This window comes from Xiphophorus hellerii, chromosome 3, assembly GCF_003331165.1.
Source record: "Xiphophorus hellerii strain 12219 chromosome 3, Xiphophorus_hellerii-4.1, whole genome shotgun sequence".
In the NCBI taxonomy this organism is placed as follows: domain Eukaryota; kingdom Metazoa; phylum Chordata; class Actinopteri; order Cyprinodontiformes; family Poeciliidae; genus Xiphophorus; species Xiphophorus hellerii.
Window position 1 is genome coordinate 21,023,610 of NC_045674.1, and position 23,302 is coordinate 21,046,911.

The 23,302-nt window shown below is 35.9% G+C and overlaps 1 long non-coding RNA gene across 1 annotated transcript; it reads left to right on the forward strand.

Moving 5' to 3' along the window:
• The first annotated feature begins 328 nt into the window (after positions 1 to 328).
• Positions 329 to 16,027, forward strand: LOC116717752 (uncharacterized). The gene is made up of 3 exons (XR_004338800.1): positions 329 to 421; positions 8,998 to 9,003; positions 15,992 to 16,027. It is a non-coding gene; the product is annotated as an uncharacterized LOC116717752 (long non-coding RNA).
• The last annotated feature ends 7,275 nt before the right edge of the window (positions 16,028 to 23,302 follow it).

A 23,302-nucleotide genomic window follows, 5' to 3' on the forward strand; every position in this document is an offset into this window, starting at 1 on the left:
GCATGATATGTGATATAGATATATGATGTTGCTATTATTAAAAAAGAAGATCATTTAATGCTAGCTTTGGACAAAACGTTTGGCTCTTTTCCTCCTTTTTCTTCCGAGTCCTTGGCGAGCGACGGCGTTCTCCGTGTGCGCCGTGCAGCGACCGCGTGCTGCCAAAACGAAACAACAACAAAGCGTGTTGACGTCACAGATCACAGAGTTTAATCTCATACAAAGCAATCGACAACAAAGCTGCAGAGGAACAGAGATATGCATTTTCTCATAAAAATAAGACACACAAGGGAAGACACACGAAACACATAAGACAGACAAAGGCGCCCACGTGGAGTAAAAAGATGGAAAAAAACTCTCCGGTCTCGGGTACGGACCTGGAATTATAAACTAAAAGGTGTTTCCCTATTTAATATATGCAGTCAAGGCGTTCGGGCGACTTCGTCTTGGGCCGCGCCAGGTACGAGGGAGAGGCGCCAAAGAGTCTGTAACTCCTATCAGAGTGTAAATTTTATAGCTTTGTGTCTGTCAGCGGGGGAGGAAAAAAGGCCCTGCTTTGGCCTGCTTCTTCAGCTGAATTCCCAAATGTTCAACAGAAAACTGTTCCAAATAAGAGTGTTGGCTATACCTTTACACATGTCGTGGATTAGCTGTATTAAGCACCAAACAATAATTATTTTCTTTACAGTTCCCCCTTTTGAGGTCTTAATCAAAAGACCTCAATAAAAATTGATTAAGCCTTCTAATACAGAACCAAAACTATGTATTAAAAAATAAAACAAAACAAAAAAATAGAAAACAAAAGGTTTACGTAACCTAATTATATACAGTTCCCCCTTTTCAAACAAAACCCAAGGGTAAGAACGACTTATCCTTACAGAAATGTAAAATCATAAAACAAAATTATCACAAAACACCCAAAAACACAGGACAAACAAAAACCCAAAGTGTAAAACAAAAATAAAACATAAAGCTGGGACATACATAGAAAATCAGGAAGAAATGCTCTGCAACTTAAAAGACAACATTCACCACAAAATTACAATCTATCAAATGAGAAAGACACAAAATTACAATCTGCTGTTCGTCTTTTTCTGTTTTTTTTTTTTTTTTTTCAAATGTCCATCGACAGTCTCTCAAAAAATACGAAGTCTTCGTCAGGAAATGTTCAAAAAAAATGCGCGCAAAAAACGAAACGAAAGTCCTTTTCAGAGTTCACAACGAACGAAAAACACGCAATAAAAAGTTAATGATGATCCTCTTGCAGGCTGATCTTCTTCGACTGGAAACCTCAAGAAACGACCTGTCACAGGTCATTACACAGACATTTTGTGTTCAACATGAATTTCATTAGCATCAGAAACACAATTACAACATTCTTTAATATCATCTTCATCATTGTCAGCATAATCAAACGACGGTTTCACCTAAAAATAAATTTGTTTTGTTATTTTCCATCCAGGGAAATTATTTTAATCCTTTTTATCAAAGAACGCAGACTTTGAAGGAGACCACATCCGCAGGGCACCAGGAAACCAGCTGCAAAACTATAATGACAAAACAGAGATCAGATTTATCCAAAGGCATCATTCATTTGTGTAATTCAACACAAACATCTTCAATTCACTTTGTGTTCAAGTGAATCCTCCAACGCTCGTGGCTCTGTGGCTGTTATCTTCGAAATAAGTGTGAAGCCGCTTCTCCAAGCAGCCCCACCCCGCCTCGCATGACACAGCTTGTATGACAGAGTCCAGAGTTCCACCTGGAGCTCGGAGCTCCAGGGCAGTCTGTGTGTAAAAACCATGAGCAACTCATCCCATGAAGCCTTATCTCCCAGTTTGTCCAGTTCTGCTCATCAAGTAGTGGATGTGATCCCCTCAATTTACGTTTCTATTATAATATACTATAGCTCCTAACCGATGGAAAACACCAAAACCCTGTAATCATTTGCTTCAAAAGACATGTTTCCAAAGTAACATTTTGCCAGAATGTTAAACATATGCAGATCTTTTCTTAAACCAATCTTGTAAAAATAGGATTAAACAAACGAAACAAAACAATAACAAAAACTTAAAAATGTAGTTGTAAAGCTTACATTTACCATCAAAAAAATGAATATCAATATAAATTAACAGTCCAGTTTAAATTACTTTTACAGAACAAACTAGATCTTACTGGTTGTTTGTCTAAATCATTTTACATGCGTTCCTTAAACAAAATTCAAAAGTTAGACTTGGAGAAATTATAATGAAACAAATCCAGACATTTTCAAAATACACCAATTGTACCTAGGCTTATACTTGTCGTCGAATTTAAAGTTTTATTCGAAATCGTTTTAAATGTTTGTAAATCAAAAAATCAAAATCAAATTTAGAAAAATCATTATAATCCCACCTGTGTACTTTTCCTGATTAGTGATAACTTTAATCAATAACAGCTTCTTCAAAACATTTCTTAAAACATTCATGCTCCATTAAATTAATGCTCTGAAAATGGCTGACACAATAATATTTTAATTTCTATAATTATTTTCCCAAGTTAATTAACCAAACTATGCTTCATTATCACTATAAATTTGTTATCTATTGTTTCAACATACCTTAGCCCATTGTCAGAAAATCTTTTAATGGAGAACAACTCAAATCCATTTAAAATAAGCACATATAATACCAGACCATATTTTCGTTTCACTTTTATGTGTAACACAGATCAGACATGTTCTTCAAAAAATTTGTTTAAGTAATAAAAGTTTCAGTAAATTACGTAAGTAATATAAAAATAAAAATAAATCCGTAACATATTCTCCCCCCTGTATGATACATTACTGGCTAATGTATCATATTTCTATTATGTGAAATAACGATGATGATGAAACAGGATTATTATTTTACTGAAAAATACTACCCAAATTTAAGGCTGCCTTTTGTCCCAAAAAATAAACCTTTCAAAAATCAAACAGAACAATTCATTCTGCATGCTTTAAACCTTCAAAATTGCTATTTTCCCAAAATACTTCACATTACAGTTGTAAAGGACATTACTGTTATGATTGTCAAATAAGTCATTTTACAAGCTTCTCAAAACTTTTCACTAGCGTTTGACAAAACATGTTTACCAATTAAGACTCTGTGAAAGTGTTGCATAAACCGGCCAGAGAGACATTGAAAAAATTGAAAATATAGTCTTAGTTGAGAAAATCTAAAAATGATAAATTTCGAGAAATACTGGTCCGAATATAACCAAATCTACAAATGAAAGAAATTAAACTAAAGACCAAAGTTCCCTATCCCCTGGTGAACGGGTCCAGAGGAAACTGATAACTCAAAAGAAAGAAAGTAATTTGTTATATTTAACAAAATAGACAAAGAACTGACACAAATAGCCAAATAAAAAGTCAGACTAATGAAAAGAAATGTAAAGATAAAATCCTAAACTACTCACTACTGAATATATAAAGTAATATGAAAAGAAAACAGAAAATCATTACCAAGAGTGTCTGTGTGTGACAGTCGACTCAGTGTTTCAATGCTACAGACTTATATTTAACATTTTCCACATTATTCCTTGCTCACTATGTATGTGCTTGTTTAAACTATCTACTTGAAAGAGAAAATGTTTCACTAAAGCTGGGAAACCAAACAGCATCAAAATTCTGTCTTATGTATGACTCTCTAAAATTAATTAAATCCTCATATTTAGATTTCACAAGATATATCTTAAATAAACATACTTGTCGCTTCTTCTTGTTTTGTTCTATGTATTTATTTTACTTAATTTTCTTATTTTATTTTATTCGAAGCCCTCTCGTCTGTCTATAGGCAGTATTTAATCATCTCGTATTACAGTTTAATATTGATTCTCTACAATAGTTCCATATGATCTTTTTTATTAATCAATAAGTTATTTCAAACTTAATGTTATCCTTCAACAACCAATCTTATAAATTTTAGCAAACCTTTCTATATTAAATCAATTTCTATTTAACAAGAGAGTGACTACTAATTTATCCTGTCTAATTATCCGTAAGTCCTGTAGATTTAACAATATTTTATCTATCTTAAAGTTTTGGTCTGTTTGAAAAAGACTGATCGTGAAAATATCTAGAGTCAGTTGTATATTGCAGTTTGTTGTTATCTGAACAATTACCTCTTACAGTTAGAGCCTGTTTCTCTAAAAATCTTCGTTTTTTCTTATCCTCAACTCATGAAAAAAAGTCCTATTTTACTCATTGTAATTCATTCTATTTCACTACTTCCTCGTCAGCCTAAAAGGAATACTTAACATTTAAGCTAATATTTTAGTCATCAATGCTATATACTTTTAGTTTATTTATTTCTCTACCCAATCTTGTGTGTATTTATCTATTAATTTGCCAAGACAGCATTTCTACAATCCTCTGTGACCTAATTTTCTTGGCTTATTCTTTCTTTCTTTATTTATTTATTTAATTATTCATTTATTTAACCGGAGAACCCATAATTTGTTTTCAATTTGTTATCGCTTAATATTAATAATTTAGTCCAGTCTAACACATAGGGTGTCCTAAAACTGGAAATTGTGCACCATGAAACAGCACTAAAAAAGATTCTGTATTTATATGACATAAAATACCCAGTGGTATTTTATCTCCAATCACACACTCTTTCACACCAACATGAAATGTAACACAAACAAAAACACAAAGCACATTACAAAAAACACAGAACACAACACATCTGGCCAGGTTTATAGTCAGTCAGAATTTCATCAGTCCCCAAGTGTCAGTCTGAGGTCATTATTCTATCAAATTTTACTGTAATTTATATCAATTTTACTGAAGTTTATATGAAATTTACTGAAGCTTCAGGAATTGTCCAATGTTTTATTAATCTATTTTAATGTGTCAATTTAATTAATAGTAAACTCCAATCTTCAGGAGCCTTTTCAAATCCCCGTGCACGTTTAAAAGAGACCTCTCAAAGTTATGTGAAAATTAAACCACAACCAATAATTTTGTTTTCTGGTACCAGTTTTATTTACTTATCTCTTATTTTATTTATTTATTTATTTTTAAACTAAACGACCACGTGTTCGCCATCGTTCTACTTTCCCCGTTACGACTCTTCAACGAACCCCGACCATAAAATAGCGTACAGCACGTGTCGCAACTCAGTGTCCATAATAACTTTACAATAAAACGCAGCAAAAGCAAGTCACATTCACTCAAACAGCGCTTTTCAAACACAGCGTTCCACACACATAAAGCAATTAACGCATACACACGCACACACCCAGAGCTCTGGAGAACAAACCCGGTTTCAGACGAACGTACGAGACAGAGGGGAAAAATAATCAAAGTCTATCCCAGACTATTTTCAAAATCTAAAGCCTACCGCAGACTATGTTCCAAAACGTCCCGCAAACTATTTTAAAGTGTACCACACACTACCGAGAAAGCCCGCAAGCTCTTGTAGCTTCCCGCAAATTATTTTGAAGTCTACCGCAGACTATCGTACTTGATTCCTTAACAGTCTACCTCAGACTATTTCTCAAAATCTACCTCAGATTATCTCTCAAAATCTACCTCAGATTATTTTAAAGTGTACCCCACACTAATACTTGATTCCTAAAGCCTACCGCAGGCCATTTCCAAAGCTTCCCGCAAGCTATTTTTAAAGTGTACCAAACACTAATAAAGTGTACCAAACACTCAATAAACCTACCCCAGGTTATTCTAAATACACAATCGCTAAATTTCTTTCTTTAAGGAGCACAGTCATGGATCTCCCGGGAAAAAGACATAAACTAAGAAAACCCAGCTTTTACGACGGAGGGAGCGCAAAATCCTACGTCTGAATCCGCCACGATTCACTGTAAGTGTATTTTCCAAACAGTGTACCACACACCATTGTCAAAGTCTACCTCAGACAAGCGTTCCAGCCTTTTTAATCCAAATATAAGTCAACAAACTCTTGTAGAAACAACCTATCCTCTCCTGCAGCTGGCTACGACAAGTCACGCCGGCCCGGTCACAGACGACCAAAAAATAATCAAATTGTATCTTACCGCATCAAGCCGTCGAGCCGATCGGGGAGAGACCGCCACCCGCCAAGATTCCAGAACCGGACGAAGCCCCCAAATATTAAAAAAGAAGATCATTTAATGCTAGCTTTGGACAAAACGTTTGGCTCTTTTCCTCCTTTTTCTTCCGAGTCCTTGGCGAGCGACGGCGTTCTCCGTGTGCGCCGTGCAGCGACCGCGTGCTGCCAAAACGAAACAACAACAAAGCGTGTTGACGTCACAGATCACAGAGTTTAATCTCATACAAAGCAATCGACAACAAAGCTGCAGAGGAACAGAGATATGCATTTTCTCATAAAAATAAGACACACAAGGGAAGACACACGAAACACATAAGACAGACAAAGGCGCCCACGTGGAGTAAAAAGATGGAAAAAAACTCTCCGGTCTCGGGTACGGACCTGGAATTATAAACTAAAAGGTGTTTCCCTATTTAATATATGCAGTCAAGGCGTTCCGTTCTTTGACCACTCAGAGACTCCCTCAACACCCAGAGATCCTGGGACTTCCCCCATCTCAGCTCCGATGTCTGGCTTTTATCTAAGTGAAAGGGCGGGCGACTTCGTCTTGGGCCGCGCCAGGTACGAGGGAGAGGCGCCAAAGAGTCTGTAACTCCTATCAGAGTGTAAATTTTATAGCTTTGTGTCTGTCAGCGGGGGAGGAAAAAAGGCCCTGCTTTGGCCTGCTTCTTCAGCTGAATTCCCAAATGTTCAACAGAAAACTGTTCCAAATAAGAGTGTTGGCTATACCTTTACACATGTCGTGGATTAGCTGTATTAAGCACCAAACAATAATTATTTTCTTTACACTATATAGAAATAGATATTTAAATCTTCATCAGAGTATTTTTTATACAGTCTTTGAATGTATATTATCTGCGATTATTTAGTCACTCTGTCTTTTGTAAAAACAAAAAACTAAATATTCTACTAGCTTATTTAAAGTATAATTATATTAAATAAAATTCATACTTATGTACTGTATAAGCAGTTAATGACTTGTTTTAACTGAGATGTTTGCTTTGAAAATAATTACACTTTAAGACTAAAAAGGAAGAGGAAAGAATACAGCAAACTCAAAGCCCGAATCACACGTCACACATTGACGTCAATGACCGTCAAAATAATTAAACCTTAAGACTAAAAAGGAAGAGGAACGCATTCAGGTAACTCAAACCCGGAAGCACACGTCACACATTGACGTCAATGACCGTCAAATTCATTAAACCTTAAGACTAAAAAGGAAGAGGAACGCATTCAGGTAACTCAAACCCGGAAGCACACGTCACACATTGACGTCAATGACCGCCTGAAGCAGAGTCTTTGAATGTAGGCCTTCTGCGATCATTTGGTCACTAATCATTTTCTTTGTCTTGCAGGTAAATGCTTCTAAATACAAAAGCCATTAAAGATAGGTTATCCTTTCTAAAATGGACGAGCATCGGTATGCAGGATAAAAAGAGAATTTTTGGTCCGGGTCTTTATTTAAAGACCTGTAAGGAGGAGGATATGTGGACTCTGATTGGCTCAGGAGATTATTGGTTTTAAACAACGGCAATCTGTGTCATGTGACTAAACTTCAATAGTCACGTAACATTTGATATAGATTTATGATGCTGCTATACAGAAATAGATATTTAAATCTTCGTCACAGTATTTTTTATACAGTCTTTGAATGTGTTATCTGTGATAATTTAGTCACTTTGTCTTTTCGTTGTCACGTCAATATTTGTAAAAACTGAAAACAAAATATTCTACTAGCTTGTATAATTACATCATATAAACTACATACTTATGTAGCGTATAAGCTGTTAATGACTTATTTTAACTGAGATGCGTCGCTTTGAAAATAATTAAACTTTAAGACTTAAAAGCAAGAGAAAAGAATACAGCAAACTCAAACCCCGAATCACACGTCACAGATTAACGTTAATGACCGCCTGAAGCAGAGTCTTTGAATGTAGGCCTTCTGCGATCATTTGGTCACTAATCATTTTCTTTGTCTTGCAGGTAAATGCTTGTAAATACAAAAGCCATTAAAGATAGGTTATCCTTTCTAAAATGGACGAGCATCGCTATGCAGGATAAAAAGAGAATTTTTAGTCCGGGTCTTTATTTAAAGGCCTGTATGAAAAGGAGGTGGATATGTGGTCACGTGTCTCTGGTAAACAAGCTCGTATCGGTTCCGCTCCGCTGGCGGGCAAAAACAAGGAGGAGGCCGATGAATGCTTTACGAACTTTGTTCCTCTTTTGGCAGGATGAACAAGTACAACGTACTGGACAGCTAGCTTCCCTGAAACTAACACGCTGAGCTCCTCACAACAACCGGACACTTTTCTCGCTCTTCTTCTTCCTCCCACCACCTGCACGTTGCTCTCTACTGCCCCCTCGGGAAAGGCTGGGCCTGTAATAGCAGGTTATTGTTTTAACTGACGGCAATATGTGTCGTTTGACTAAACTTTAATAGTCGCATGATATGTGATATAGATATATGATGTTGCTATATAGAAATAGATATTTAAATCTTCATCAGAGTATTTTTTATACAGTCTTTGCATGTATATTATCTGCGATTATTTAGTCACTCTGTCTTTTGTAAAACCAAAAAACTAAATATTCTACTAGCTTATTTAAAGTATAATTATATTAAATAAAATTCATACTTATGTACTGTATAAGCAGTTAATGACTTGTTTTAACTGAGATGTTTGCTTTGAAAATAATTACACTTTAAGACTAAAAAGGAAGAGGAAAGAATACAGCAAACTCAAAGCCCGAATCACACGTCACACATTGACGTCAATGACCGTCAAAATAATTAAACCTTAAGACTAAAAAGGAAGAGGAACGCATTCAGGTAACTCAAACCCGGAAGCACACGTCACACATTGACGTCAATGACCGTCAAATTCATTAAACCTTAAGACTAAAAAGGAAGAGGAAGGTTCGGGACCAAGATGGCGACCGGACCAGTCGCTGTGTGATGTAGCTGAGACACAGATTTCAATTTTCAGTCCTCCTTGCCAACATAATGCTCTCTTTTTGATCCAGGAATGTCTGTAACTTCTATGTTTGTTCTATTCAACCTGATCAAGAGTCACATTGTTGTTAAGACTGCGATCAAGGACGAGAAAAGACTAGGAGCTAACAAGCTAACCTCTGGGTTCAACGGTCATCTTCCAGATCAACGTATACTACGATGCAACGATCGGAGCACAGCCTTAAAAGAAAAGAGAAAGGGAAATCTAAATCTAAATCTATAGCTTCAGACTTGCACCAAGACACGATGTCATCGACTGCAGCTAGTGGTCCCCGGATTTGCTCCCCATCTGATCCAGCTGCAGGTATCCCTGCCTCCGATCATAACTATATTGGTTCCATGGACAGACAGAGCCCTGATCTGTCTCCTCTACTGGATTCTGACCCAGATACCCCTGCTAAACCAGAGGAAAAGAAACTAAAAGGTGACTTGTCTCTCTTTCAATTACAAGACAACATCGCTAAGATAATCAATGATCGCTCTGATAAATTAGAAAATATGGTCAGCTGTAACACCGTTAGCATCGATGCTCTGAAGAAGTCAATTGACTTCATTTTTACGGAAATTGAAACGCTAAAATCCGACGTGAAAGCTGTGAGCTCCATATCGGAAAACACTGTGCAGAAAATGGCTGAAGTAGAAATGAGAATAAACGAAACTGAACGATACCAACGTAGATGGAATTTAAGGCTACACGGAATCCCAGAAGATAAGCATGAAAACATCAGAGCCAAAGTTAGCGACATCTGCTGTGCTGTTGTTGGAGAGAACCAGGTAAAGATGAAAGAAAGTATTGACATCGCTCATCGTCTGGGTCGCTTCAACGACCAACAGAGGGCGCCGAGAACCACTATGATCCGCTTCACCAACAGATCATCCCGCGACCTGGTATGGAAAATGGCCAAGAGCAGCAGCTTTCTGAAGGAAAACAGGCTGAGGTTTACAGAGGATCTCACCACAGCTGACAAGGCTCAGCGAGAAAAACTGTGGCCATTAATTGATGCAGCCCGGAAAGAAGGAAAAAAAGCCCATTTTGCTGGAGTCCGTGTGATCATTGAGGGAAAAGAAATCAAGTCACCGCTGTCCCCAACTGGACAGAATGTCATTCCTGTCCTTATGGACACAACAAGCCCTTCATAGGCATGATCACAGGTTCTGCTCAGTTGGTCACCTACAAAGCCTACACACTTAATATTTGGTTCCTTTTCTATCTTCTAATTCTGGAAGGCAGTTTGCCTATTTACATTATCTTAATTCACTCTATGTTTAAAAAATAATTATATGTTTATTGAATTCTGGTTTGACTGTGCTTTGCTAAGTGTATTTACTATGTTGTTAAGTACAGTCTCTGCTTTGCTGTGCATTTCAGCACTTTTCATATCATTTTGAATTTATTGTCCTTGATAGTTATTAATGCAGCTATACTGTTCCAAACTGCAAGCTTCTTCTAAGTCTTAGTATCTGACATTCTAAATCACCTTAGCTCCATTCTGTTCATGGTTTAAATTACACCATTCCGGGTCTGTAGGTTGTTTTCTGTGTCCACTTATCCTACATTGTCCCTTTCAATCTTCTCATTAAATGCCAGGGGTTTAAGAGAAAATGTTAAACGAAAAGCTTTATTTTTATTTGCCAAACAACAAAAGTCTGATTTTTGTTTTTTTCAAGAGTCACATAGTGTAGCAAATGATGCATCCTTTTGGAAAACTCAATGGGGAAATGAGTTATGGTTTTCTCATGGCTCAGAAAGATCAGCAGGGGTTACTATTTTAAAAAACAACTTTAATGGTTCTGTTCTACACTCAGAAAGTGATCCTAATGGCCACTATATAATTTTAATCCTGAATATCAACAACTATATTACCCTTCTTGCCAATGTATATGGATATAATTCAAAACCTGAAAATGATTTTTTACTTGATAGATTAGAATCTAGCTTTTTACACTGGTTATCAAAATACCCAAATGCTCTTCTTTTAATGGGTGGAGATTTCAACGTTGCTTTGAACAGCTCCCTAGATCGATGGCCTCCAAGTGTTAATAATACTTCTTCTATTAACTTGTCCTCTTTTATACAAAAATTTAATCTCATAGACATATGGAGGGAAAAAAACCCTGTCTCTAGAGCTTACACATGGTCTAATAAGCCTCACTCATTAATGTCTCGCATAGATTACTGGTTAGTTTCTGATTGCTTACATAAGAATAACATTACTCCTAGAATATTAACAACACCTTTAACTGATCACAAAGCAATATCATTGATTGCCTCATTCTGTCCTAACATTACTCCCACATTCAAAAGTTCTTATTGGAAACTTAATAATTCCATCTTAAAAAATGTGCTAGTAATTGATAAAGTCAAATTATTAATAAACCATTTCTGGAAAAAAGCCTTAATTAATAACAATTTCTCTAGAAATTGGGAACTCCTTAAATTTGAAGTTACAAAATATTTCAGAGAGTTTGGTGCCTCTCTATCTAAATCCAGGAGAGATGAAGAAACAAATGTAATATCCAGAATAACTGAAATTACTCAAATCTCACCTGAAAATTTATCTGAAAATGACTTAAAGGATTTAATCATTCAACAAAATAAATTAAATGAAATATACAGAAGGAAAGCAGAGGGGGCTTTTGTGAGATCGAGAAGGAAATGGCTGGAGGAAGGGGAACAAAACACTGCGTATTTCTTTCAATTAGAAAGAACCCGTGGTCAATTCAACTCAATTCAAAAACTTAACATTAACAACTTTATCACTGATGATCCCCAAACAATAGCAAAGTATTGCTCTACTTTCTACAGTGAGTTGTATGAATCACACTATAATAAATGTGAATCTGAAATTTTCTTTACACATCTTACTGAAACTAAGTCAATTAATGATGACCAAAGGAATATCTGTGATAGTCCCCTATCTCCTGCTGAAGTCCTGTCTGCCATCAAGCACCTAAAACTCAACAAATCTCCAGGAGTTGACGGCCTAACTTCAGAATTCTACATCACCTTCGCAGAACAACTGGCCCCGTTCCTCCACCGGCTGTTTGCAGAATGCATTGATAACCAAACTCTTCCTCCCACTCTGTGTCAAGGCCTTTTGACATTAATTCCCAAACCTAAAAAAGACCCCCTTCTGATTGATAATTGGCGTCCAATCTGCCTTCTTAATAATGACTATAAAATTCTAGCTCAAATTTTTGCGATGAGAATGAAAAGTGTTCTTAACTTTATAATTGATGAAACTCAAAATGGTTTCATGACACAAAGACATATAGCCAACAACATCAGGCTGGTGTTGGATCTGATTGACTATGCAGATTTGTGCCATGATGACAGCCTTATATTATTTTTAGATTTCCGTAAAGCCTTTGACACCATTGAGCATAATTTTGTTTTTCAAACATTAGAGAAATTTGGTTTTGGTCCTTACTTTTGTGCTGCAATCAAAACCATGTATAAAAATGCTAACTGTTCAATCAAGCTTCATGCTGGTACGTCTCCCAGATTTGATCTAAAGCGAGGTGTGAGGCAAGGTTGCCCGCTGTCCCCATACCTCTTTTTGATCTGCTCTCAATTACTTTCAGATTTCATTAAACTCAACCATTTGAAAGGTATCTCTTTTGCTGATAAAAATATTATAATTAGTCAACTAGCCGACGATACCACTTTATTTTTAAAGGATGCTTCTCAGGTTTCTTTAGCAATTAATATTGTTGAGAAATTTTCTAGAGCCTCTGGACTCTACCTTAACATTGATAAATGTGAACTTTTAGCCCTTAAAAATTGTAACAAACCCTCTATTTATAATATTCCTGTTAAAGAATCGGTCACTTATCTCGGCATAATGATCAACAAAGATCAAGATTCTAGAAATGCTCTGAACTTTAATCCTATTGTAGAAAATGTACAAAAGAAACTAAATTCTTGGCTTCAAAGAGATTTATCAATTCAAGGAAGAATTTTGCTAACCAAAGCAGAAGGCATCTCCCGTTTAACTTATCCAGCTTTGTCTCTTTCTGTAAATAAACAAACAATTGACATCATTGATAAAATGCTTTATAGATTTGTATGGAAAAATAGGATTCATTATATCAGGAAATCAGTCTTAATGAACTCATTTGAACTTGGTGGCCTCAATTGTCTTGATTTCTCAACCTTAAACAATACATTCAAAATAAACTGGATTAAACAGTTTCTCAAAAATCCAACCTCAATCTGGAATTTTATACCCAACTATTTATTCTCAAAACTTGGTGGCCTTAAATTTATTCTCCTTTGCAACTACAAAATTGAAAAACTACCCATAAAGCTATCTAATTTTCACAAACAAATGCTTCTTTCCTGGTCTCTAATTTACAAGCATAATTTCTCACCCCATCGATATTATATTTGGAACAATGGAGACATTTTGTACAAGCATAAATCTTTATTCTTGGAAAATTGGTTTGAACATGGAATCATCTTGGTTCAGCAGCTTTTTAGACCTGATGGTGTCTTAATGTCTTATTCTGAACTTCTAGAAAGGTTTGGTCTCCCCATACCACCAAAGGAATATGCACTTGTTTTTGATGCCATCCCATCTGGTGTTATGATGCTTCTTAAGTCTTCTGTAACTTCTGTTCTGACTCCTCCAGGTCTAGACGCTGCTGTCACTAATGTTGGTCAAATCTGTTTTTCCACAAGAAAACGAAAGAACAACCGTGATGTACGTGCCTTATTCCAGAAGGACATCGTCTCTGTTCCTAATGTTATCTCTTATTGGAATAACTTTGCCCCCAACCTGAACTGGAAAAAAATCTGGTGTCTTCCATCTAAATATTTAATTATTAATAAAATCAAAGAAGTGTCTTTTAAGATAATCCATCGTTTTTATCCCTGCAAATTTTTCCTTCAACGATACAAAAAAGACATTGACACAAACTGTTCATTTTGCCAACTCTATGTAGAAGATCTCTGTCACTTATTCTGGTCATGCTATTTCTCTTGTATTTTCTGGCAAGATATTTGTACGTTTATTTCCCAAAGAATTCTTGATAACTTTTCCCTCACTTATATAAATATATTGTTTGGATTCTTCTCTTATCCCACTAACAAAACCAAACATTTTTATATTATCAATCTAATTTTATTAGTCGCAAAATATCATATACATAAATCTAAATTCTCAAATCAGAAACCTCGCTTTTCAGCCTTTAAAGTGGAATTCAAACAATATATTACATCTCTCCAGTATTCAAGGAATAGAAAAGCAATTAAGACAGTGGATATGTGCTCTCACTTTAACATCTTTCTAAGTTAACTTTTTTATTTATTTATTTGCTTTTCATTTTGTTTGTGCTTCCTATGTAACACCCTGGCATTGTTGTCTTGTCTGTTTTGCTACTCATTGCGTTGAGTCTGCTATTTTGTAAACCCCTTTATTGTCAATAAAAAAAAAAAAAAAAAAAAGGAAGAGGAACGCATTCAGGTAACTCAAACCCGGAAGCACACGTCACACATTGACGTCAATGACCGCCTGAAGCAGAGTCTTTGAATGTAGGCCTTCTGCGATCATTTGGTCACTAATCATTTTCTTTGTCTTGCAGGTAAATGCTTCTAAATACAAAAGCCATTAAAGATAGGTTATCCTTTCTAAAATGGACGAGCATCGGTATGCAGGATAAAAAGAGAATTTTTGGTCCGGGTCTTTATTTAAAGACCTGTAAGGAGGAGGATATGTGGACTCTGATTGGCTCAGGAGATTATTGGTTTTAAACAACGGCAATCTGTGTCATGTGACTAAACTTCAATAGTCACGTAACATTTGATATAGATTTATGATGCTGCTATACAGAAATAGATATTTAAATCTTCGTCACAGTATTTTTTATACAGTCTTTGAATGTGTTATCTGTGATAATTTAGTCACTTTGTCTTTTCGTTGTCACGTCAATATTTGTAAAAACTGAAAACAAAATATTCTACTAGCTTGTATAATTACATCATATAAACTGCATACTTATGTAGCGTATAAGCTGTTAATGACTTATTTTAACTGAGATGCGTCGCTTTGAAAATAATTAAACTTTAAGACTTAAAAGCAAGAGAAAAGAATACAGCAAACTCAAACCCCGAATCACACGTCACAGATTAACGTTAATGACCGCCTGAAGCAGAGTCTTTGAATGTAGGCCTTCTGCGATCATTTGGTCACTAATCATTTTCTTTGTCTTGCAGGTAAATGCTTGTAAATACAAAAGCCATTAAAGATAGGTTATCCTTTCTAAAATGGACGAGCATCGCTATGCAGGATAAAAAGAGAATTTTTAGTCCGGGTCTTTATTTAAAGGCCTGTATGAAAAGGAGGTGGATATGTGGTCACGTGTCTCTGGTAAACAAGCTCGTATCGGTTCCGCTCCGCTGGCGGGCAAAAACAAGGAGGAGGCCGATGAATGCTTTACGAACTTTGTTCCTCTTTTGGCAGGATGAACAAGTACAACGTACTGGACAGCTAGCTTCTATTAAAAAATGAGGATCATTATATGCTAGCTTTGGACAAAACGTTTGGCTCTTTTCCTCTTTAATCTTGCCCGGGATCTTCCGAGTCCTTGGCGAGTGACGCTCTCCGTGCAGCGACGTGCAGCGACCGCGTGCTGGTAAAACGAAACAACACAACGTGTTGACGTCACAGATCACAGAGTTTAATCTCATACAAAGCAATGAACAACAAAGCTGCAGAGGAACAGAGATATACATTTTATACAGACTACACAAAACAGACAACACGAAACACATAAGACAGACAAAGGCGCCCAAAATGTGGAGGAAAAGATGAAAAAAACCTCTCCGTTGGCTTGCTGACTTGTACTTTTAATGAAAGAGGTGTTTCCCTATTTAATATATGCAGTCAAGGCGTTCCGTTCTTTGACCAATTAGAAACTTCCTCAACACCCAGAGATCCTGGGACTCCCCCTATCTCAGCTCCGATGTCTGGCTTTTATCTAAGTCAAAGGGCGGACGACTTCGTCCTGGGCCGCGCCAGGTACGGGGAGAGGCGCCAAGAAGTCTCTTCTGCTCTCTCGGAATTGTAAATTTTATTGCTGTGTCTGTCAAAAGGGGGAGGAAAAAAGGCCCTGCTTTGGCCTGCTTCTTCAGCTGAATTCCCAAATGTTCAACAGAAAACTATTCCAAATTAAAGTGTTGGCTATACCTTTACACATGTCGTGGATTAGCTATATTAAGCACCAAACAATAATTATTTTCTTTACAGTTCCCCCTTTTGAGGTCTTCAAAAAGACCTCAATAAAAATTGATTAAGCCTTCTAATGCAGAACCAAAACTATGTATTAAAAAAATAAAACAAAACAAAAAATAGAAAACAAAAGGTTGACGTAGCCTAATTATATACAGTTCCCCCTTTTCAAACAAAACCCAAGGGTAAAAACGACTTATCCTTACAGAAATATAAAATCATAAAACAAAAACACAGGATAAACAAAACCCAAAATGCACAATGAAAAATGAAAAAATAAAACAGGGACATACATAGTAAAATTAGTAAGAAATGCTCTGCAACTTAAAAGACAACATTCACCACCCAAGTACAACCTGTCAAATGAGAAAGACACAAAATTACAATCTGTTGCTCGTCTTTTTCTGTTTTTTTTTTTTTTTTTTTTAAATGTCCATCGACAGTCTCTTAAAAAATATGAAGTCTTCGTCAGGAAATGTTCAAAAAATGCGCGCAAAAAACAAAACGACAGTCCTTTCCAGAGTTCACAACGAACGAAAAACACGCAATAAAAGTTTATGATGATCCTCTTGCAGCTTGATCTTCTTCGACTGGAAACCTCAAGAAACGACCTGTCACAGGTCATTACACAGACATTTTGTGTTCAACATGAATTTCATTAGCATCAGAAACACAATTACCACATTCTTTAATATCATCTTCATTACAGTCAGCATAATCAAACGATGGTTTCACCTAAAAATAAATTTGTTTTGTTATTTTCCATCCAGGGAAATTATTTTAATCCTTTTTATCAAAGAACGCAGACTTTGAAGGAGACCACATCCGCAGGGCACCAGGAAACCAGCTGCAAAACTATAATGACAAGACAGAGATCAGATTTATCCAAAGGCATCATTCATTTGTGTAATTCAACACAAACATCTTCAATTCACTTTGTGTTCAAGTGAATCCTCCAACGCTCGTGGCTCTGTGGCTGTTGTCTTCGAAATAAGTGTGAAGCCGCTTCTCCAAGGAGCCCCACCCCCGCCTCGCATGACACAGCTTGTATGACAGAGTCCAGAGTCCTGGAGCACCGAGCTCCAGGGCAGTCTGTGTGTAAAACCATGAGCAACACATCACTTGAAACCTTATCTCCTACTCTGTCCAGTTCTGTTCATCAAATGGTGGATGTGATCCCTTCAATTTACGTTTCAATTATAATATACTATAGCTCCTAACCGATGGAAAACACCAAAACCCTGTAATCATTTGCTTCAAAAGACATGTTTCCAAAGTAACGTGTTCCCAGAATGTTAAACATATGCAGATCTTTTCTTAAACCAATCTTGTAAAAATAGGATTAAACAAACGAAACAAAACAATAACAAAAACTTAAAAATGTAGTTGTAAAGCTTACATTTACCATCAAAATGAATAACAATGTGAATTAAACAGTCCAGTTTAAATTACTTTCATAGAACAAACTAGATCTTATTGGTTATCTGTGTAAATCATTTTACATGCGTTCCTTAAACAAAATTCAAAAGTTAGACTTGGAGAAATTATAATGAAACAAATCCAGACATTTTCAAAATACACCAATTGTACCCAGGCTTATACTTGTCGTCGAATTTAAAGTTTTATTCAAAATCGTTTTAAATGGATGTAAATCAAAACAAAAATCAAGTTTAGAAAAAACCATTATAATCCCACCTGTGTACGTTTCCTGATTAATGATAACTTTAATCAATGACAGATTCTTCAAAACATTTCTTAAAACATTCATGCTCCATTAAATTAATGCTCTGAACATGGCTGACACAATAATATTTTAATTTCTATAATTATTTTCCCAAGTTAATTAACCAAAATATGCTTCATTATCACTATAAATTTATCTATTTTCTCAAAATATGTTAGCCCATTGTCAGAAAATCTTTTAATGGAGAACAACTCAAACCTATCTAAAATAAGCACATATATTACCAGAAAATATTTTCCTTTCACTTTTATGTGTAGCACAGATCAGACATGTTCTTCAAAAATTTGTTTAAGTATTATAAAAGATGAACCCATGCATCTTCTCCCCCTTTGATACATTACTGGCTAATGTATCACTATTTCTAGTATGTGAAATAACGATGTTGATGAAACAGGGTTATTATTTAAGCTAAGAAAAATCCCACCGATATGCAACGTTGCCCTCGTCTAAAAAGTAAACCTTTCAAAAACAAACAGAACAATTCATTGTAGCATGCTTTAAACCTTCAAGATTATTATGTTCAAAAAACATTTCACATTACAGTTTCAAAACTCAGTATTCAATTTAACTCTCATGATTATCAAATAATTCGTTGTAGAAACTTCTCAAAAATTTTCAGCAGTGTTTGACAAAACGTGTTTACCAATTAAAAACTCAGTGAAGGTTATGCATAAACCAGGCAGAGAGACGTTGAAAGAGAAAAAAAATATAGTCTTAGTCAAGAAAATCTAAAAATGATAAATTTCGAAAAATACTTGTCAGAATATAACCAAATCTACAAATGAAAGAAATTAAACTAAAGACCAAAGTTCCCTATCCCCTGGTGAAGGGTCCAGAGGAAACTGATAACTCAAAAAAAATAATTCGTTATATTTAACAAAATAAACAAAGAACTGACACAAATAGCCAAATAAAAAATCAGACTAATGTAAAGAAATGTAAAGAGTAAAATCCTAAATTACTCACTACTTAATATATAAAGTAATATGAAAGGAAAACAGAAAATCATTACCAAGAGTGTCTGTGTGTGACAGGCGACTCAGTGTTTCGATGCTACAAACTTATATTTTACATTTTCCAGGAGGTAGTTTAAACGATGGGAGAGAAAATTATTTGCCTTACAGTTGTTTGTTCTTTTCTGCTGAGCTGCTGTGAGCAGAGGTCGCTTTGTACTTAAAATTAGTGATATGCAAAAAAGGTTTCACATGTTAATTAGTTGAATCTAGTGGGGGTAGAAATTACAGCACAGCTGTAGCTTGTTCTCCCGTGCTGAACTTCTGTGAATGGGGGTTGAAACTCCTCCCTGAGCTCCATTATTCTCATATCTTAAATAAACATACTTGTCGCTTCTTCTTGTTTTGTTCTATGTATTTATTTTACTTAATTTTCTTATTTTATTTTATTCGAAGCCCTCTCGTCTGTCTATAGGCAGTATTGAATCATCTCGTATTACAGTTTAATATTGATTCTCTACAATAGTTCCATATAATCTTTTTTATTTATTAACCAATAAGTTATTTCAAACTTAATGTTATCCTTCAACAACAAATCTTGTAAATTTTAGCAAACTTTTCTATATTTAACCAATTTCTATTTAACAAGAGAGTGACTTCTAATTTATCCTGTCTAATTATCCGTAAGTCCTGTAGATTTAACAATATTTTATCTATCTTAAAGTTTTGGTCTGTTTGAAAAAGACTGATTGTGAAAATATCTAGAGTCAGTTGTATATTGCAGTTTGTTGTTATCTGAACAATTACCTCTTACAGTTAGAGCCTGTTTCTCTAAAAATCTTCGTTTTTTTTTTTTTCTTATCCTCAACTCATGAAAAAAATCCTATTTTACTCATTGTATGTTATTCCATTTTCCTACTACCTTCACAGCCTTAGAAGGAATAATTAACATTATATCCACTATTCAGTTCTCAAGTCTATATAAATTTTTATTTAATTTATTTCATAGCTGTACCTAATCAGTTATGTATTTATCTATTTATCCATTCAGCATATTTATGTATTTAACTATTAATTTGCCAAGACAGCATTTCTAGAATCCTCTGTGACCTAATTTTCTTGGCTTATTCTTTCTTTCGTTATTTATTTATTCATTTATTTAACCGTAGAACCCATATTGTAATTTCAATTTGTTCAGATAATGTATTTTATCAAGATTCTATCCTTTAATCACCTTCCAAACTGTACACTGCAGGTCACAGTTACTGCTGTTATTGTTTAATTTTAAGAAGTTAGTTCAATTTAACACAGAGGATGTTTGTAAAAACTAGAAATTTTGCACCATCAAACAGCACTGAGAAAAATTCAGTAGTTATATGACATAAAATACCAAATGGTATTTTATCTCCAATCACACACTCTGTCAAACCAACATGAATTATAACACAAACAAAAACACACAACACATTACAGAAAACACAAAACACACACATCTGGCCAGGTTTTATAGTCAGTCAAAATTTCATCAGTCCCCAAGTGTCAGTCTGTGGTCATTATTCTATCAAATTTTACTGTAATTTATATCAATTTTACTAAAATTTATATGAAATTTACTGAAGCTTCAGAAATTGTCCAATGTTGTCATGTGTCAATTTAATTAATTTTAAACCCCAATCGTCAGTAACCTTTTAAATCCCCGTGCACGTTTAAAAAGAGAGACATCTCAAAGGTATGTTAAAATCAAACCACAACCAATAATTTTGTTTTCTGGTACCAGTTTTATGTACTGAACTCCTATTTATTTTATTTATTTATTTATGTTTTAAACTAAACGACCACGTTTTCGCCATCGTTGTACTTTCCCCGTTACGACTCTTCAACGAACCCCGACCATAAAATAGCGTACAGCACGTGTCGCAACTCAGTGTCCATAATAACTTCACAATAAAACGCAGCAAAATCAATGCAAATTCACACACACAGCGCTATCCAAACAACTTAACACTCTGCTGAAACACACAGCCAGCCCGAAGTCGTGCACGCGCACACACACGGCCACACACACACACATATACACACGCAGAGCTCTGCACGCACACTTCACACAAAAGAGCCGCTAGCTTCAAAAACACCACAAACATACAAATACAGATAACACTAAACAGAACAATAGACAAATAGAAAGAGAAGAGGAGAAGGAAAACAAAAATACAAAAAAGGCGCCAACTAAAAATAAAAATGCAACCTCAAAGCTCACCACAAGCGTAAAATAAGAATTTACCACAAATTCTATCTGACGGCCTACCTCAGACCTGTCTAGTGTCCCACACACTCAAAGTTTACCACAAACTTATAATATGAATTTACCACAAATTCTATCTGACGGCCTACCTCAGACCTGTCTAGTGTCCCACACACTGAATAAACCTACCCCAGGTTATTTCAAAATACACAATTCCTAAATTTCTTTCTTTAAGGAGCACAGCCATGGGTCTCCAGGGAAAAAGACATAAACTTAAGAAAACCCAGCTTTTACAACTGAGGGAGCGCAAAATCCTCAGTCTGAACCCGCTACGGTCCGCTGTACATGCGTATTTCCATACAGTGTACCACACACTGAAAGCCTACCGCAGGCTATCGTTAAATTCCAATTATAACTAACAACAGACTATTTTAAAAGCAAAACTATCCACCCTTGCAGCTCCGAAACTCCGCGTGGCTGCGCACAACAAAAGAGTAATTAAAAAACGTCTTACCGCACCAGCCGGACGGATCGATCGGGGAGAAACCGCCACCCGCCAAGATTCCAGAACCGGACGAAGCCCCCAAATATTAAAAAATGAGGATCATTATATGCTAGCTTTGGACAAAACGTTTGGCTCTTTTCCTCTTTAATCTTGCCCGGGATCTTCCGAGTCCTTGGCGAGTGACGCTCTCCGTGCAGCGACGTGCAGCGACCGCGTGCTGGTAAAACGAAACAACACAACGTGTTGACGTCACAGATCACAGAGTTTAATCTCATACAAAGCAATGAACAACAAAGCTGCAGAGGAACAGAGATATACATTTTATACAGACTACACAAAACAGACAACACGAAACACATAAGACAGACAAAGGCGCCCAAAATGTGGAGGAAAAGATGAAAAAACCTCTCCGTTGGCTTGCTGACTTGTACTTTTAATGAAAGAGGTGTTTCCCTATTTAATATATGCAGTCAAGGCGTTCCGTTCTTTGACCAATTAGAAACTTCCTCAACACCCAGAGATCCTGGGACTCCCCCTATCTCAGCTCCGATGTCTGGCTTTTATCTAAGTCAAAGGGCGGACGACTTCGTCCTGGGCCGCGCCAGGTACGGGGAGAGGCGCCAAGAAGTCTCTTCTACTCTCTCGGAATTGTAAATTTTATTGCTGTGTCTGTCAAAAGGGGGAGGAAAAAAGGCCCTGCTTTGGCCTGCTTCTTCAGCTGAATTCCCAAATGTTCAACAGAAAACTATTCCAAATTAAAGTGTTGGCTATACCTTTACACATGTCGTGGATTAGCTATATTAAGCACCAAACAATAATTATTTTCTTTACATTATAAAGGAGCTTAAGCTTACCACAAAAAAAATACACCTTTATGAGAAAAATATATATACTACGCTAAGCAGTTCCCAAATACCAATATGGCAATAGTGCCCAAATACAAATATAGCAATCACTAATTAAGTAATTTAAATAAGTCCAAAATCTCAATGGCTTCAACAACAAAAGTCAAGGTATCTACTGACACAGGTCAAAGCTTAATATAAAACGGTCCAAAATTACACATGTAAGTGATACGAAACACTACAAAACTACTCTCAGTATATTTACAGAAGATTTTAAAGAAGCTATGTTTATGGGTTTATAGGAGTTGCCTTTTATCCCACCTGTGGATCACAGACGAAGCGAGTTGTTATAAAGTTATTCCGGCAAGAGCTCGTTCATTCTGAGCTGCGCATGCCCAGAGCCAGAAAACCCGTTCTCCCTGTTAGACCCACAGCCACACGAGAGCGCCCCCATTGGCAAGAAGCTGCATGCACACAACACATATATCTACTGTATATATATGGGAAATCAAAGAAGAAAAAAACGAAGACAGAAGCCAGGACTAATTCTAATTCAAAAATAGGGGGTGTATTAATTAATTTAGTTTCTCAACTCACTACATTCTCATCAGGTATGTTGTGTAAAAATATTTATTTTGATTACTTAAAAATTGTCATGTTGTACTGCGGGAGAGGACTTGGA